General features: G+C 45.6%; 1 long non-coding RNA gene across 2 annotated transcripts in view; it reads left to right on the top strand.

Moving 5' to 3' along the window:
- LOC122235941 overlaps window positions 1–8,678 on the top strand; it is a 31,046-nt gene extending 22,368 nt beyond the window's left edge. For both annotated transcript variants that reach the window (XR_006214085.1, XR_006214084.1), the window contains exons 4-5: window positions 5,457–5,544; window positions 7,690–8,678. This is a non-coding gene — a long non-coding RNA (uncharacterized LOC122235941). The remainder of the gene's footprint in view (window positions 1–5,456; window positions 5,545–7,689) is intronic.
- The last annotated feature ends 9,086 nt before the right edge of the window (window positions 8,679–17,764 follow it).

Below are 17,764 nucleotides of genomic sequence, written 5' to 3'. Positions count from 1 at the left end.
GAGCTCAGCCTGAGCATTCAGAGACCTGGTTGTGTCTCCAATAGAGGAAAGAGAGCAAGTACTTAGGACCTTAGTCTCTCTTCTGTCTCTTTGTCACTTGTTAACACTGTGCTGTTTCCCAAACTGTGGGTCTAGCCCATCTTCTGGCTCTGAACATGACCCAGTGGGCCTTTTTATTGCCCTGGTCATGATTGGCAAGGCCCACCTTTGTAGGAGCTTTAACCTTCCTGACACCATTCTTCTGGGTTTGTGTCTCTCTTTGTATTACCTTCTTTGCTTTTGGGTTCCTCGTTCCAGCTCTTGGCAAGGGCCAACAGAGATATTTCGTTCATTTAAGATACTAGTGTCTATTTCATGGTTACTGGGATTGGGATAGTGAAGGATCTGAGGGGGAAGGATCTTAAGGTCTTCCAGAAGGGCTAGGGTAAAAGTAAGGGAGCAGAGTTTAAACTGGCATCCAATAATCCATCTAGGACCTCCCTACCTCAGGCAAAATAAATCAGCCACGTTTGCTGCTGCCACCCTTCTCTTTTATCACCTCCAGCAATTTCTCCCCACTCCTCTTCATGGATTTACAGCCTCCCTGCTTTCTGTTCTGCACACTCCCCCCTCCCTATGCTGTCAGTCGTTTTCATTTTTCACTTGAAAAATGCATGAGACTGAGTCGTAATGCATCTTGTCTAGGGTTTATCACATTTTAAGCGTGTTCTTATACCACATTGCAACATAGGGACAAAGAATCAATAGACATTAAGAAAATAGAGGGCTCTTTTCAGCCCTTGCAATCACATCATGTCCAAGGGCTATTCAGTGAACAGATATAATAATCTAGAAAGAAAGTAGAAGATGGGGCGCCTGGGTGGCTCAGTCGGTTAAGCGTCCGACTTCAGCTCAGGTCACAATCTCGCGGTCCGTGAGTTCGAGCCCCGCATCGGGCTCTGGGCTGATGGCTCAGAGCCTGGAGCCTGCTTCCGATTCTGTGTCTCCCTCTCTCTCTGCCCTTCCCCCGTTCATGCTCTGTCTCTCTCTGTCTCAAAAATAAAAATTAAAACGTTAAAAAAAAATTTTTTTTTTAAAAAAAGAAAGAAAGTAGAAAGAACCCAAACCCACCATTCTCATTGTATAGATGAAGAAACCAATGAACAGTGAGGTCAAGCAGATTTTCAAACATCCCACAGCAGTAATCACCAGAGCAGGAAAAGTTAATGGATGGTACATTTGGGGAAGGGCTTTGCCTGTAGGAGGTACTCATTTATGGATACTGCCTAAGAGTATTACTTTGATTACATACGGAAGTAGACCTATTCTTAGTCAGGCCTCTTTTCTCTGCTGCTTCTCCATCGTAGGTCAAGACCAAGCCCTAGATGCCCTTTTTGATTGGGTCAGGAGCAAAAGAACCCAGGTTCCAGCCCACCTGGTTCCAGCCTGTACAAGCTGTCTGACCTTAAAAACAACATTTAACCACCATATCCTTAGTTTCCCAGCCTGGTCTTGCCCTGGGTATCAGGCAAGACGAAGCACACAAAATCTCTCTGAAGGATGGAGAGCACTTTACAGCACGAAGAGCTGTTTTCCATTCTGCCTGTGCACTGGAATCCTTCATGGAACTTGAAATAGGGAGTGGGGGGTACTGGGGCTGGGAACTCTTTAAAAAGCTCCATAAGTAATTTTGATGCACAGCCAAGCATGGAAACCACTGACAAAGTATAAAAGACAAATAGGAGAGGAGAAATAAATGATATTAGCCAAAAAGAAGTCTTAGATTATCTGATTAAGGTGGTTAACAGATAACCTAAAGAACATTGAAATTGCCTGCCTTTTTCAGAGCCCCCGGAACCCTAATCTCAGATTCCTTTCCTCCTCCTAGAAAAGATGTCTGTTACTTCAGTGACACTCCTTTTACCTCAAAGTACACACACACACACACACACACACACACACACACATCATGAGTCATCTCAACCCACCTCCATGCTGAAGTCAGATTCCAAGTAATGTCTTATATTCTTTGACCTCTGAGTAACCACGCTGCCCCTGTTCTGTCCTTTCAGGTCCAGGAAAACCATCTGATTAGGCCATGGAGAGAGTAACCCAAATCTCCACAGGGCGATCTATAAACCAGCCTGCTAATGTGTTCCCTGGGGAATATTCTGTCAGAGTCCTAGTTCCTCTTTGAAAGTAATTGAATGGCTCTGAGCAAACTGTCCAATCGCTAGGTCTCTCAGATAATTGTTGTCACCTGATCGTCACCCTCACCAAGCATTTCCTTCCCTGGAGCAGTTCTCTTTGGAATACCAGTTAAGTGTGGTCAGAAACTGGCTGCAGCAGCTATAACATTAAAGAAAATGAACCAGAAGGAGAAGAATGAATTTGGGGGAACACTTCATTCAGTCCCTGAGACACCAATGGAGACAGTTGGTACTTTTGTCTGCCCAGCACATCTCTCCCCTCTTCTGGGAATGGAGCTTCATTCCTTGGGAGAAAGCCTTTCTTCCTCTGCATGGTTCTGGGTGGCTGACCAAAGTACCCTGGCTTGTTCCTCTGAGGCCACAAGGGTGGACCTGTCCCCTGACTTATTTAACCATAATAACATCCTACTCACCTGGTCACAACAATTGGTCTGGGGATTATCCAAGGACTGATCAAAAAAATAATAATAATAATAATAATAATCAGGGATTAAAAAAAATAAAGCTGGTGGCGAAACTGTCTTTTCTTTCTGGTCAAGTGGCTGTATAACTGTGACACCAGAGCTGCCACATGAGAAGGCGGAAAGGATGAGGCTGCCATCCAGAGATGAGGTTGTGAGAGAGAGAAGGAAATGAAAGAGTATGTTTTTATGGGGTCAAGTTTTGTCTGACTTGGCATCATCTGGCAACTATTCTTTTGATTCTTTGAGTTGCCCCAAGATTTTTGCCCAAAGCCTCTTTTTTTTTTTTTTTTTTTTTTTACCTAAGCCAGTTTGTATTAGAATTTCTGTCACTTGCAACCCAGAGTCTTGATGGACAGAAACACTGACAGCATTCCTCTCTACCATCGACTTTTCTGAAACTTCAAAAATGTGTCTGTGAATCTCAGAACTGAGTGTGTTCCTGTCTTTCCCAGATCAGAGTGTGGGATTGCTGGATGGTCACCTTGATTATTCTGGGAACTGTGTTTCCCAGCACCCCCTTCCCTGAATGACTCTGGTTAGGGTGGCTAGAAGTGAAGTGGCATGAGATGGTGAGGGCAGCAGTGAAGCAGCCGCCATCTTGTGCTGAAGGCCACTGTTGGCTGGAGCTGGTGAGGGGCACAGAGATTCAGCCAGGCTCCTGTGTGTCCCTGTTCTTCCCTGCCCCTCTGGGACTGCCAGCCCTGCTGACCAACAGTGACCCCATGCCCACTCTCAGACATTTTGCTGCAAACTCACAGAGGCAAGAGCTGCAAAGAGCCAATCAACTCCAAAGAGTCAATCCTTCCAAAGATTCTGCATGAGCCCTGGAAGGCACCATTCCACAGCTCGACCTGCCTTGCTTTCTGTAAGCTCCACTTGGTTCAGCCACACCAAGGCTGGTTAGTGACTTCCGTGATCTTTTAGATTTTTACTCTCCCAGCTCCACACCCCCATTGTGAAAGAGCTTATTTATTATGATAAATTCCGTATTCTGTACTAGTCATAGTAGTTCTGCTTCCAGAGTTCAATTCTGACTCATACAAGTGGCATCGGGTGGACCCAGACACAGAAGCTTCCCGATTCCTTTCTTTGCTTGGTACCTACACTCAGTCCATCCATCTTTGTAATTCTCCTCCTCTCTGTTCACTACAACTCCTTCATCTTCTCCCGGCTCGCCCATGTGTTCGTGGGAAGACCTGACTCTGTTCCTGATCACCTTACCATTGTGCTATTTGCTGTCTCATGCCAATTTCCCCCCAACCTCTCTCTGACTCACTTTCACACTATTTCCTGCTCTCCCTTCCAATCACAAGACTGCAGGCAGTCTAGAGGTTTAACACACACTGACATCCAGTTAAGGCAAAGGCCAGGACGTCCTACCCAGAGGCTCCCACTCCTGATTTCCATCTAGGAAATGTCATTAAAGAACAAAAAAAGAGAACTTAATGGGTACTGTGTGTTGTCGATAAATCTTTTTAAAATGAATTAATATAGTAAAAACTATTTGAGTTGAAAATTACCAAGCAATATTTAAAAAATCAACATGGCATACTATTGGCCCATTGAACGCTGCAGGCATGGGTTTGAAATTTCCACTGTGATGGGCTCAAGGTCTCTTCCAGCTTTGTGATAATAGCTCAAAGTCCAGAACCACTAATCCCTGCCCAGCCATTGCTCAATGTGCAACCTCTGTTGAGTCAGCTGGCCTCTCTAGGCTTTGGCAAGTCTATCTGGATCCATGAAGTCAACAGAGAAAAATCTTAAAACTGTGGTGTATCAGGCTTGGAAGCAACCTTAGGGGTTACCCGTAATTTGGAAGCTGCTTCTTGCTTATTTCCATCCAGTCCCTCTGGCAGTGTTAACCCTTCCAGCTGGAGCCATGTGGCCATGGGGCACTGTGCCACCATTGTAGGAGGAAGCCGGGGATGGTGGTTTGTGCCTCTGTTGGGACTCTGTCCAAGAGAAGAACAAGTCTAACAGCAGAATTTTCTTCATATAGAATTAGGCATCCTAAATTTTAAAAAGGATACTGTTACCCACTTGACATGGGACATGAACAGCAAGTGAGTACTGAGGGAACTTGGACCATGCGAGAGGAAGAATAATTTATTACAAGCAAGAATAAAGCAAGTAGCTACCAGTATTGAGCATCTACAACGGGGTGTGTTAACATTTAATCTTCACAACGACCCATGAGTGAGGCTGTGCTGCCTCAAACTTACAAATTTACAAATGAGATCCAGCAATTTTGAGTAACGTGCCTCAGGTGGCACAGCTGGTAAGTGGCAGATTTGGGATACCAGACACTTTGGAGTGACCCCAACCTCTGTTCTCTTCCCGTATATAACCCTGTACCTCTATACCTGTCTCTCAGTCATAGTTGATTCAGGGTCCTTTCTAGTTTTTTGGTAAGAAAGGAATTAGAAGCCAACACATTGTATCATTATATTTTATAAATATATATATATATATACATATATATATATATATATATATATATATATATACACACATATATCATATCATATTATATCATATCAGTGGTTGGTTGGGTAAATTTATAATTAAACAATGAAATGCTCTTTCAGTCATTCAGATTTGGTTATTCTTCCCTCTTCCTTCTTTTTGTCTATATACACTCCCCACTGTAAAACTCCTCTGGCTTTTTGGGCTACTAGGTGGATTCTGCCAGGTCATTGAAATCAAGATTGGATATCCCGACCAGGTGAGCAGGGATCTTTATTTAACTGAGGTTGGTTTGACAATATTTGCTTGGTTCACATCCATTCGTATCTGTCCTCAGGACCTCCTGGAGTGCTATGGGCAGGCCAGCAGAGCCCTGACTGCAGCCCAGAGAGGAAAATGACTTGCCCCAGTCAGTAAGTGGCAAAGTGAGTACCAAAGGCCAAGTTCCTTGACTCTTGTGTGCATGTTTTGATGTTTCTTTCATACATGTAGGATGCATTTTTACCCAGGCCTAATGCGGAGCAGGGTTGGGAGATGTTAGCCACCCTCTCTTCAACTCTATCACCACCCGGTCCCTCCACACACTCACCTTTTACTTGGCCATGAACAGCTGATGTTCCCCTAGTTCAGGTAAATTCTGTGCAAAGACGACAAGCTGGGTCCTCAAGCCCACCCTTTCCCAACCAATGAGGGGCCTAAGTCCTTCCTGTATCGAAATTCTGGAGCCACCAGTACATAACTGCCTCTTCTAGGAGACTGTCAGCTTCTTCCCAAGGACAGGAAATAGAACCCCTCCCCCCACCGCTTTCTCTGATGTCCCCAGAAGTATAATGTGAGCTCTGCATAGTGTAGACTTACAATGAATATTTGCTCCCGGGCCTGCTGCTGGAGTGGCCAACTATGCTCAGTCCCAATTAAGGAAGCTTGCGTATTTGAAAACCAGGATTCCTTGCATAGTCTCTCTAGGACAAGCCAGGAGTTAAATAATAAGATGAATTTCAATTTTTCATGGCTCATATCACTTCGATGCTATATATCATGGATTCCTACCCTACGCTGTGGATTCCTCAAGCAAAGCCGCCATGGGTCAGCACCTAGTTGCTACTCCGTGTTTGCTAAGTGAATGACTCAGAATCTGGATACGTGCTCCTTATAGTACCTAATAGCGTACCTAAGGGCAGCACACCTTACTTGAAAAGACGTCCGACTGTACTATCAAATAACAGTGAGTGATTACATAATGCTTTTTACCATCAGAGAGAGATAAACAAATGGAATTTACAACACAGTGTAAAATCTGAAGGCGATCACTGGTCACCTCTGTGCCTTCTGCTTTTCACATTGTAGCGAGGTGACTCTTATAAGAAAGGATGGTACACATTTCAGGACGGCTGTAGACATACACTGGGTTATCTGCTCAGTTGTTATCTTCTCGGGGTACAGTTCAACCTGCCCCAACCCCCTCCAAACACATCCGCTCACCACACCCCTCGGTGTGGTCCAGGCAGCCATGTTTATGCAGTGACCTGCTCGGGTTCTCTCTCCTAAGAATTTGGAATTTGAAATATAGAGACACAAAGAAAGGAGGCTGTCTGGAGAGGCAGACCCATTAGTGGCAGCCCCCCTGGAGGGGAGGTTCACACACACACACACACACACACACACACACACACAGAATTGAAATGGAATCAGAAAACTTGGTAGTTCTCAGGATTCAGTACATAGAATCTGAAAGTGAATTAATCTTTTCTCCCTGTTGCTTTCTACACCTCCATGGTAAAAATAACAATAAAAGCTTGTATTTTATTTCATATTTCGAATGATTCTAGAAGCCCATGGAGGGCAAGAATGCACTTACCTTTCTACTTCCCATAGGCTTAACGAATCCCTGACCCTCCTCAGGCACTCAGTGAACATTGATGTAGCTGAAGTAATTTGATTGACCGTATTGACAAAAACAGTGAATTTGCACGTTTCTGGGGTAAACAGTATTAAGACATTACTCACGTTTAATCACCTATCTGCTTTAACAACGACACCACAAGGATGAAAGGGAAATTCCTGTGGGATGTTTTAGTGGCTTTCTCTGCCCTCAGGCTTCCCCACTGCCTGTGTCCCCAGGGACCCCACAGGGGACACACCGTTGGGAAAGGGTACAGAGAGCAATCGGGGCCTGCAGTCCGTGGATACACCCTGAGCAGACTCTCTCCAGGCCCAGGCTGACCTTGTGAACTTTGGAACCAGCTCTTTGGGCACAGAGAGTCCAGACGCTCTGGAGAGAGTTGAGAATGAGCTGGGGGCGTGGAGCCTGGACAGAAGGTGGGTGGGTGTGGAGGGTAACAGCTCGCCCCTGAGGACACAGTTGGCAGAGACCTTCAGTGGTTGCCTACAGGTGAGTAGCCTCCTGTCTGAAGAGTTTGTTAGTTCACTGCACTGGCCGCCTAAAGTCACTCATGAAAGACTGGGGGATGGTCTTGGTGAGGTGGGGAAGGGTGCAGAGTCAAGGCCGGCAGTCCCAGGGATCAAAGCATTCAGGGTGTGGAAACCTATCCCCCCCCACTCCACATCAGGTGTCCTTCAGTCGGTGCCCTCGTTCCTGCCCTCTGGGAGGCCCTGCCCTGATAAACAGCTATGGAATGCCGACACACATGTGAATGTGCTTGCAGCTGAAGCTCTTGAACATTCAAACGCCTTCCCTGCTGGATAATCTCTGAAAGAAGTTGGACAAAGGAGAGGGGAATGGACCCAGGGAGCTTAAGAAATGTTTTTGTAAACCTGTATCCGGCCACACTAAATATGTATGCAATGTAGGTGGGCCTTGCACTCCGGGGGTTTCCATTCATGTGTTAGGATTTCAGTGATAAGAAAATATATTTTTAAGTTCTTTTTCCATGCCTGTTATGTATCTTGGAAAGTTAGCAGCTGGGGAGATTTTTTTTTCCTACTGCGTCCTATTTAAAAAAAAAAAATGAAAACAAACCTTTTGATTTTTTAAAGTAATTATGCGTACCATTTAGAAAAAGCTACCTTATTAATATTTTGATAGACTTCCCAGGCTCTTACTTACACACCTATACATGAAAAGATACAGCTTTAAGAATATGAGATCATACCATACTGTTTCATAACCTGACTTTTTTTTTATGCAAGAATCTATAGTGAACCTGTGTCCATGGACATCAAAAGATGTACATCATCATCATCAATCTTAATAGTTACATAGTATTCTATTTTATGGAGTTAGTGTAATTTGATCAATTCCTATTGACAAAACTTTATATTGTTTCCAATTTTTGTCTTACTAAACCACGTTTGATGTTCTTTTATAATATCTTTGCTCTGTCTCTATCTTAGGGAAACTTCTTAGAAGAAGTATAATTTTTACATGGATAGGAGAGACATTCTCCTTTCTAGAAAAGTTGTATTGATGTATATCAATACATTAATTGGCAGGGGCCAATGCATTGGCAGGGGCCTTCCAACAGCAGTTGTGTCAAAGTCTTTTAAAAATAATTTTAAGGATGCCTGGGTGGCTCAGCCAGTTAAGCGTCTGACTTCTGCTCAGATCATGATCTCATGGTTTGTGGCTTTGAGTCCTGCATCAGGCTCTGTGCTGACAGCCCAAGAGCCTGGAGCCTGCTTTAGATTCTCTGTCTCCCTCTCTTTCTGCCCCTTTCAAGCTTGTGCTCTCTCTCTCTCTCTAAAAAAAAAAAAAAAAAAAAAAAAATTTAAAAACAATTTTAATTTTGTTTCCATTAAATACATGAAAATGATATTTCTAACATGTGAAGGACATAAAGACTGATAAAACATCTGTGAATTTACCATCTAGCTTAAGAGCTAAAAGATCATAACCATCCAAAGCCCCCATCCTGCTCCTCAGAAGAATCTACCTTCCTGAATTGAGTCTCTACCAGCCCCTTGCTTTTCTTTAGTTTCACCACATATGCTCATATTCTTTAACAATATATGACTTAGTTTTGCATGCTTTTTCCTCATGTAAATGAAATAATGCTTTGTGTGTGTATTCTTTGAGGACTTGCTTTTAAAAAACATTTACAAGTGAAGTATATCATGCATACAAAAAAGTGCACTTATCATGAAGGTTTAGCTTGATGAATTTTCTCAGAATGAACACATCCCTAGATCAAGACACAACATTGTTAGTGTCATAGAAATGCACCTCAGCCCTGACCCGGTTACTACGCCCTTCCAAAGGGAACCAATATTCTGACTTGGAACACCATAACATTTATATAAATGGAATCAGAGTGACTAACTTCATACACTCAACTTCATGCATGTTGCTACCTGTATCTGTAATCATTTGTTGTTAGCATTGTATAGTGTTCTATTGTGAATATATCATAATTTATATATCTACCTATTGATGGATATTTGGGTTCATTCCAGTGTTTGCTATTACAAATAAAGATATTACAAACATTCTCCCATGTGTCTACTTATGCCCAGATGCAAAGTTTCCTTGAGGAGGAATAAGGAATGGAATTGTAGGGTCATAGAATATAATTATAGTTACCCTTACTAGGTAACATTAAATGTGAGTTCACCATATCGCTAAAAATAAAAATCTATGCCAATCTAATAGCTGAAAACAATGAAATCTTTTTGCTTAAATTTGCATTTCTTTCATTACATTTATTTCATTATAACGTTTTTAAAAGCTGTTCATTAGCCATTTGTAATTTTTATTTTGTGGATTCTCTGGATCCTCAACCCATTTTTCTGTTGGGTGCTATTATTTTTCGTAATGATTTTCAAAGACTTTTATATATTAAGGATAGTACTCATTAGTCTATTATGAATATTGCAAATATATCCCCTACCATTTGTTCTTTTTATCTTATAGTTTGGGTTATGGTGTTTTTTTTTTTTTTTCATTCAGGAGTTTAAAATTTTTGTGCAACCAGAGCCACCATTCTTTGCAGATCCTGTCCTTTCTTCTGTCAGAGCAATGCTTCAACATATTTTTCCATGTTGGATGATCTGTTTGTTAAGGGAGCTTTATTTTTCACAGATACAGTGCATCTGGGTGGTTTTCTAAAGTTGCTGCCCAGCGGTAGCAATGGCTGGGTCAAGATGTGACCCAGATGGGACTTCTGCTATGCAGAGTTTAGAAGCAAAAGTGGTGATGAATTTTCCAGTATCTGGAGACCCATCTTCGTCATACAGAGAATGAAAAGTAACCTGAACTGTGCTAAGGCCAATTCTTTGCATCTTATGCAAGGGAAGTGGAAGTAATGGTTGTTTCTCTCCAGAACCCAGCAAATAGGCTAGGCTCATTAGAGCAGGGAAATGTCACCCAAGTGAGAACACCTGAGGGACAAAACTGGGCCGCCTACAATGACCGAATCAACTCTCCAGCAATAGCCTGGCATGGGCTCCCCTCCCACAGGGGTTGTTGACTGCTCAGGCTTTTACAATTCTCAAGCCCTGTTCCAAGGAGCTTTTGTGGTTTAAATCAATGTGCTTCTGGGAATAAGTGCCCTTATTATTCCTAGTTTCCATTATTTGCCGTGCTCTTATACCACTGTGACATAATATCCTTTGTGCAGCTGAACAATAACAGTCCTTTCAGGAATCCCTAAGAGCTTTCTAATTAAGACCCACAACCACATGACAGATGCAGAAACTGAAGCCCAGGGACAGGGATGACAGAGCTTCACCTTGGTCACAAAGGGGCCAAGCCCATGTCTGGCTCCTACCGGAGACTGCAGGGCCCGGGCCACACTACTCATGGAGGAAATGCACCTCTGCAGCAGTGACTGCAGTAATTATCAGGTTGCCCAAGTGCATGGCCGGGACCGTTGGGCCCTTTTAGTACTGCTTAGGCTTCCCCGGGCAGTTGAACTATTGAGTAGAGGACTGAGAACTAGAAATGCCCATTGGGCTGGGCAAGAGCTCTTGAGTTTGCAATCTGTTCTCAGTGGCTTGGCTCCCAGGACCACAAACTGTACCATGGCTAGGTCATTTGAATTCTCAAGAAAGTAAACTTGACCGATGGCCTACCATGTGTCAGGCACCAGGAATGCAAAGATGAACTTCCAATCCCCCCCTTGGATGTTCACAACCTAGACAGAAGAGGAGACAGGTATGTAAGTGGGGAGTTACAAGAAGCTGAGGGCTTTAATGGAGAGTAGACCAGAAGCTAGGGTGGTGTCCAGCTCTGTGGGGCTTTCAGGGAAAGCTTTATGGAGAGGCAAACTCTCCATCTGGGTAAATCTTTAGAGGTGATCTGAACTTGCTAGGCAGAGCCATAGGGAAGAGAGCAGTGCATGCTGAAAGCCAAGTGTGCGCACAGGCTTAATATGTGAAATGCATGGAGGTTCAGGGAACGGTTAGAATGCCAACATGTCTAAAGTGGGGCAAGGTAATCCTATTGTTCTTCCTCTCTTCTATGTTAATGCTTTTTTTTTTTTTTTTTTTTTTGAGAGAGAGAGAGAGATTGGCTAAGCGTGGAGCCTGAGCCTGATGTGGGGCTTGAACTCATGACAGTGAGATCATGACCTGAGCTGAAATCAAGAGGCCATGCTTAACTGACTGAGCCACGCAGGCTCCCCTTTCTCTTCTATTAAAAAAAAAATTTTTTTTTAATGTTTAATTTTGAGAGAGAGACAGAACATGAGCAGCGGAAGGGCAGAGAGAGAGGGAAAAACAGGCTCCAGGCTCCGAGCTGTCAGCACAGAGCCTGATGTGGGGTTTGAACCCACGAACTGTGAGATCATGACCTGAGCTGAAGTCAGACACTTAATTGCCTGAGCCACCCAGGCGCCCCTTTCTCTTCTATTTTTATTGGCCGAACTCTATCTTTTTTTATTCTTGATTATCTTCCCTATGGATGTTAAAAAGACTAAACATGGGTTTTTTGTTTTTGGGTTTGTCTTTGCATTATTGCTTTAACCCATCACTCTTCAGGGCATTGTGGATGCCTCTGACTAGGGAAAGATCAAGTATTGGGGAGTGCCCAGATGAAAAGCACAAAGATAAATGTTTTCCTGAATTATAAGGACACAAGGGCGGCTTACGGAACCTTGGACAGGAAGTCAGCTGGGCTGTCTTCTTTTATATAGCCAAAAACATGGCCCTGGACAGCTCCTGAGGTTACCTGCTCCAGGCTCTGTCACCCAGAGGGAGGTTCCATTTGTGGAGTAGAAGCTGGCAAGAGCACATGGGGATGTGAGGGGGAAACGCGAGATGGCCAGCAATGTAATAGAAGACCCGTACGGGAGTGAAAGCATCAGATTTGAACTGTCGGAGTCTGATTTGTAGCTGGCTCTGGAGTCAGGCTGGATTGGGGTGGCGAGAAACCAAAAGCCACCTCCGCTTCCTCTCCTTCCCCTTTCTTCCTTGGTGCCCTCCATTGCCCATTTCACCTCCCACGGGCTCTTCTGGACGGCACTTTATATACCTCCTGAGTCAATGAGAATAATGATGCAGAGTGCTTCTCAGTGTCCCCCTCTGTGCACGCTTGGCACCTCAGCTAGCCCTCAGCACCACGGACAAACACTGTCACCCTGACGTATGTGACGACTACCCACCAAAGCTTCCTGAGAGCACGGACTCTACCCAGGCAGTGCCCTGCATAGAACAAGCACTCAATCAGTCCACGGAGACGAAAGGCAGGGAGAGAGCAAGGGATGAAGAGAGGATGCACCGGGAAGAACCCGGCCAGAAACCAAAGCTCGCAAAGTATCAACGCATTCTAAGTTCTGACCAATTCCAGCTGCTGCTGGAGGAGAGTGAAGAGGACTCCAAGGAAAGAGCCGAATAAATGATCTTTAAAATTTTTTTTTTACTTGGGGTACGTGGGTGGCTCAGTCAGTTAAGGGTCCGACTTTTGATTTCGGCTCGGGTCATGATCTCATGTTTGTGAGTTCAAGCCCTGCATTGGGCTCTGCACTGATAGCATGGAGCCTACTTAGGATTATCTATTTCTCAATCTCTCTCTCAAAAATAAATAAACATTAAAAACAATTTTTTTTTTTCTCATGAGCTCTAGGCACTGGTCCTCTCCCTCCTGCCTCAGGCCTTAGATCAGAACCTGAGCTGTACTCTGGACCTCTGCTGGGCCCCGTGATACCTGTAGGCTGTGCTCCCACCATTACACGGCTCAGAGCTCAGAAACAGCAGAAAGCTGGTTCCACACCTCTGATCTCTAAGGTGAACAGCGGGCCGGCGGGCAGATCAGACAGGGCCGCTCCTTGCAGGGATGAGTGAGGGCTGGAGGCCAGGGAATAGCCACAGGCCAGTGGGGTGGGGGCGGACAGTGGAGGGAGCCATTTGTTCTCATCAGCAGGACATGGTAACGTTAGCTACGACGTGTCCTCCTTTATGCCTGCCCAAGGGCCAAGCAGCCTGACTGCTTCACACCATATTGAATAGGATACGGGCCATGCAGGAATCCTGCACCTGGCTGGAGAATCTGCCCACGGAGGGATGAACAGACTTTTCAGTGATGCCGAGAGGAGCATTCAAGTGGAGGGAAGATATGAACAAAACCATGGCGGTGAAAAAGTGCAGACTGAGCTCTGGGGATGTCCAAGAAGCCAGTTTTCCCACAGACTGGGCTATCCACGCAAGTGTGGCCAGAGGTGAGGCCCTCCCGGCCGCTAGGCTGACGTCTCATTGGCCGGCGGGGGGCGGGGGGGGGGGTCTTCAATGACACACTGACGAATTGGGGCTGTTTCGAGAACCCAGTGGGAATGAAAGTTTTGGTCCAGACGAGTGAATTGGGAAGCAATGGGAAGTACGGATTCCTGAGGAGACAGAGACTGGCAGCAAGGAAAACAGGAAGTGAAGGTGATATCCAGGAAGACATAATGAGGTTGCGAGCAAGCATGATGGTAGTAGGGACAGAAGGAGAGAACGTTGTGAAGGCCAGTCTCCCTCCCTCAAAAGTAGGGCAGCTCCTCCCTTTGGCTAGACACATATCTCATATACACACACACAGACACTCACTGAGGAGGTGAGAGGAAACATAACCTCTTCGCCACCCCTCTCTTCTCAGCCGTCAAGCCTGACCCCCACCCCCCAGCCCTCCTCCCACCTCGGTTCCCTTGTCCTTCTGGGCAGTGTCCAGAGGCATTTACCCTAAAGCCAGAAAGAGTCAAGCAGGGGTTATTAATATCTGCAGCCGCAGTGCCCGAGTACTGTCTGGAGGGCACGTGCCTGGTGGGGAGGAGGGCCACACCCCGTCTCCCAGGCAGAGCCCTCAGCTGGGGACGCTGCGGCCGCCAAGAGCTCCTGCTGATGGAATGGGCCAGGAGGTCCGACGGTCCATCCTTCTGCCTCCAGAGAGGTAACTGGCAAACACATCCTTCTGTTTGGACCGAATAGCTCACACAGTCCAAATGCCTCCTTCCTTTAGTATTTAATTATTTTCACAGTTCACGAAGTGCTTCCTTCTAGCCAACCTAAACATCTCAATCTTCAGCCTCTGTGCCTCATGGTCCGAGTTTGGGGGTAATGGCAAACTCTGATCAGTAGGAAAATAGTTACGTTCTGTCAGAAAGTGTCCATTGAATCCTGGGGCTTCTGTCCAGTAGATTTGATGGCAAAGAACTAAGTCTGGATATAAGCCCACTTCTTTTGCAGCTGTTAAATAACTCCGAATGACAGAGAAGCCTGGGTTGGCTCATTGCACTGGTGACATTTCTCTATTTTTCCCTCTCCACCAGGCCCAAAGATGATGCTGACAAGGATGCCGATAAATGTAAATGCCCTCCTCCCCAGAGAGAATAATAAATTTCTAGTGAGTCTAAGACATTTTAGTACTTTTAGGTCCTCAAATGCCCTGGGACGTCATCTTCCTTTAAGGTGGAGATGAGATGATCTGAGACAAACATCGCTGTTCCAGAAGGCTGGTTTCTCTTCTTGTTGTTCTCTGGGCCACCAGGCCACGCTGGCCACTTGACCAGAGAGGCCAAAGGCAACATTTGGTGGGTCCTTGCCAAGGAGCAGGCTTGGTACATGTATCATTACATTTAATACTGACAACTCTTCAAAGGGCAGTCATCAGCCCCATTTCACAGATGAAGCACCCAGGGCTCCCAGAGGCAGTATGAAAGGAAACAGAGACCCTGAAAATAGCCAAACGGCTGATGTGGGGCATGGGACAGCACAGGGAGCTGCCTGTTCCTATGAACGGGACGTGGCAACTTTAGCCACCATTTGTCCACGTTTGTGCCAACCCTGAAGGCTGGGCAGCAGACCGTACCCAAGACTGGGTTGGGTACCGGTCACACAAGGGGACCAGCTCTCGTATCTGGCTGAAGGGTCAGGGCAAGGGGGTTTCTGCCGGGTCTGGAGGGTCTGGGATAGCTGGGGTCAGGGGAGACTGTTTTGATTAGAGCTATTTCCCTATGACCGTGGTTTTGGGGAGTTTTCCATTTCCCTCAAACACAGAGAAGCAGGAGGCTGACTGCCATGAGGGGCTTAAGTTGGACAGAAGGAAGAACTTAGCGAGGCGTGAAGACGACAGATACACAAGGAGCCGCATCAGGCTAAGCACTTTACCGAAGGGCCTCCCTGGAAACCTCGAGGACTCTAGCCTCGACAGTCCTGTCCAGACATCCTTTTCCCCTTTCACTGGAGCAAATGATCAGAAGCTCAGATCCACCAGCATAAATCAAGAGCACGGTGGGTTTCTCACAGCCTTCCCTCCCGCGGTCTGCGCAAACACAAGTGTCAGGGCCATAAACCCAAGGAGCTTGTCCATCATAAGCCCAGTTCCGGGTACCCTGGACGCATCCGATAAACATTTATTTGGTGAATGAATAAAAAAGGTCACCCGTTCTCAGAATTGTTTGTGTCCTTGTTGGCTGTGCCTTTGGCACAGATCGGGGGAATCTGTCCAAATTCACAAACTCCAGCTCAGACGAATGTTGCTGACTGAGCTACAGAGCCCTGTGATGTCAGCTGAGGTAGCTTTAGTGCTCAGGAGGAAGGAAAAGTGCTTTCCATCAGCTACTCCTGGCCCCAGCCGCTTGAGGGAGGAAGGAGAGGTACTGCTTAGGACAGACTCATGGGCCCTCTCCTGTGTCAAGGGCCCTCAAGGAGAGATTCCTGATGAGCTCACTCCCTGAGAGACGATTCTAGCCAGGGCCAATATGCTTTTGAGCATCCCAGGGGACACTGTAACCACTAAGTAGGATAGATCTGATGTTGCTTAAGTGATTCTGTGATGACAGATTTCTCCCTAAGGCCCTGATACCTTGGAATGTGACATTGGGGGTTTGTGTCATTGAACAGCCTGGCTAGAAGCAGCAGTGGTTTCTGCAACATGAGACAATATTTAATTCTTTTTGAGTGTAAGCTCCTATCTCCTTGAGGCCAAATACTGACTTTACACTTTAGGAGTGTATCTTTTTTCCCAATGCTCTTGCGTTCCTCTCTGGCTTCCAAGGAATAGGTACCCAATAGGTACCCAATAGGTCTCTGATTATGTCAAGAAGCTGTCTGAGGAGGAAGGGACACTTGCATTTCCAAGTGCTGCAAAAGGAGAAAATGCCAAATGATGGCCACTTTCTAATCGCCTAAGAGCCAGTCCTGTTGCATACAAGGGGAGACACTATTAGAATTTCAGGAATGGCATCTTTTGGGCTCTCTCGATAGCTTTTTTTTTTTTTTAATTAAAAAAATTTTTTTTTAATATTTATTCATTTTTTAAGAGACAGAGACAGTGCAAATGGGGGAAGGACAGAAAGAGGAAGACACAGAATCCGAAGCAGGCTCCAGGCTCTGCGTTGTCAGCACAGAGCCCTACGCGGGGCTCAAACTCACAAACTGTGAGATCACGACCTGGGCCGAAGTCGGACGCTTACCCGACTGAGCCACCCAGGCGCCCCTCTCACTAGCTTTTATAAAGCCCTCTCCACGTTCTGTAGAAATACAAGTCTCCTTCTGTCAAGAGACTACAAGTTGCTTGAGGGCTGTCCCTGTCAGTTTTTTGCATTTCCCACGCCCAGCTCAGAGCCTGGTATAGCGTGGAGCTCACAGGGAGGCCCTTCTCCCCAGGTCCCCCGCTTGCATTTGCACAGTAGGCTTTTCATCTACTCTTGTCCTATGTGTGGGTGTTGGGAGGGTTCAGAACTGACCTTCCTAACACATGACATCTGCCTTTGTTACTGGCTGGGGTGGGAAGGGAAAGCCAGGTGGGGGACACAAGTCTTAGCAATGCGTCATCACTTTGCTCATCTCCCCAGAGTGAGAGGACGAATAAGGCAAAAAGCATCATTAGCGTCACTGCTTCCAGGGATGGGGGTCGACTTGGGGCAGTACTGCCTGTCTTCACCTTCCATGACACACAACTAGACATTGCTATCTTCTCGCGATTCCTCAGCCTAATTTAGCTCTATGATGTCTTGGTTTTCCATTTGAAATATTTTTGCTTCTTGCCACAAAGAACCTTCATCAAAACCCACCCATGAATCTCCCAAGAAAACCAAAAGGTGAGGTAGAGAATATTTTCTCTCTGTAAAACAATCTGATTTTCTTTAATTCATCCTGACTTCTGAGGGTAGAGATGTTCATTTTGCTGACTGATTCATTTCCTAATGCCAAATGAGTTAGTATTATTTTACCTTTATAATTTGCTAAAAATAACTGCAAACAACAATAAAAATA

Source organism: Panthera tigris, chromosome F3 (genome assembly GCF_018350195.1).
Source record: "Panthera tigris isolate Pti1 chromosome F3, P.tigris_Pti1_mat1.1, whole genome shotgun sequence".
In the NCBI taxonomy this organism is placed as follows: domain Eukaryota; kingdom Metazoa; phylum Chordata; class Mammalia; order Carnivora; family Felidae; genus Panthera; species Panthera tigris.
The sequence above is the reverse complement of the archived record's forward strand: the minus strand, read 5'-3'. Positions and strand labels throughout refer to the sequence as shown.